Source organism: Anopheles nili, unplaced genomic scaffold (assembly GCF_943737925.1).
Source record: "Anopheles nili unplaced genomic scaffold, idAnoNiliSN_F5_01 U_low_cov_11, whole genome shotgun sequence".
In the NCBI taxonomy this organism is placed as follows: domain Eukaryota; kingdom Metazoa; phylum Arthropoda; class Insecta; order Diptera; family Culicidae; genus Anopheles; species Anopheles nili.
Genome location: NW_026525549.1, coordinates 82,478 through 84,266, shown reverse-complemented (window position 1 = coordinate 84,266; position 1,789 = coordinate 82,478).

The following is a 1,789-nucleotide window of genomic DNA, read 5'->3' as shown; positions in this document are numbered from 1 at the left end:
TTTAGTACATCCTCGATGTAAAAAAAATTTTTTTAGTACATCCTTGATGTGAAAAAAAAATTTTAGTACATCCTCGATGTAAAAAAATTTTTTTAGTACATCCTCGATCTAAAAAAAAATTTTTTAGTACATCCTCGATCTAAAAAAATTTTTTTAGTACATCCTCGATCTAAAAAAAATTTTTTTTGTACATCCTCGATCAAAAAAAAATTTTTTAGTACATCCTCGATCTAAAAAAAATTTTTTTAGTACATCCTTGATATGAAAAAAATTTTTTTAGTACATCCTTGATAAAAAAAAATTTTTTAGTACATCCTCGATGTAAAAAAATTTTTTTTAGTACATCCTTGATCTAAAAAAAATTTTTTTTCATTCATCCTTGATCAAAAAAAATTTTTTCGGATCGTCCTTGATGAAAAAAAAATTGTTTTCGCTCTCTCTTATTCTTGCTTTTATTCTCTCTCAGTTTCCAGATTCTCTCTGATTTTATCTACTATTTGACTATTCCCCCCCCCCCCCCCCCCTTTGACACATTTTTCCCATACATGAAAATATTCCTTTTGCTACTAAATTCAACGTTACTTCCTCCGCTCGTGGAGAATTCAGGATTCTAACCCAGCCCTACAAAAAAACGACAACCGTCACTCCAATTTTTGCCAATTTTGAGTTTCTGTTATTTTTGAGCTTTCTGAACTAAGATCTAAGCAAAACAATCGTCAGTCCAGCGGATCGGTGGATCTTCAACGCTGCTGGTTAAAAGATTCGCACGACAAGCGGAGCCAGCGTGGATTTTGCTAAAAAGCCACGCGATAGGGACGGGGTTGTGGCGGCAAGGGATGCAAAAGGGTTTCCCAGAGTCAAACCCAGAGTTCCGTTGAATGGGAATTGCAAACGATGAACGGACATTTTGGGGTAAAAGTTACACCATTTCTGCGGTTTCATTAAAACAGTCTTCAGTTTGTACAAAATATATCTTTTACTCTCGATTTACGCACACAGGTGTAAGATGATTTGATTTGATAATCTTTAGGGGTTAATTTTTGACCAAAAAAATGGACTCTGGGGCAAAACAGGAACGCGAAATGTTGATAACAAACGCTTGCAGTGAGTTGTAGAAAAAAAAAATTTCTAGACGAAAAGGTAGCAAAGCTCGAAGTTTGCAGAGGTTTTTCTCTCGAGTACCTTGGAGTTTCGGCTCCAAAGCAACGATAAAACAATTGCTCGAGTTGTGAAAAACTTCAGATGTGCTTTCGTTTCAAACCAAGCAACGTAGACTAAGCGAATCATTAAGAATTTGCAAGTTAATCTGGAGGACTGAGATTGGTTTATTGTGCGTAAAAGCCAAAAGATAAATGCAAATATCGTATTAAAGTTTAGCAATAATTTCGATTGCTTCATCCAAAAAACTATATTTTGTTTTGTTTTTGAACGCGTTTTTTTTGTATTCAAAGTTGCGCTGAACAAAAAGAAGTTTAAACAAAAAGCCTTTTGTATGAGTAGGTTTTTTTCTTTTTGTGTTCAAAGCTTTGCTGTACGTAAGTAAGTGCCCTGTAGCATTTATCGACATGTTGCGAGCGAAGGGATTGTAATTCAATTTAGATAACGTTTCTTTAGAAAAAAAACAACATCTCTTCCTTGTTTATAAATGCCATATGCCGCTTACTCGACTCTACGCTTCTTATTGCAACCCACAAACTTTTATCTTACGAATAAAAAATCATTCATATAGCAAAAAAAAGTTAACAAAAACCATCAAAAGACAAAACAACGTCTCATTCTGTTGTAAATT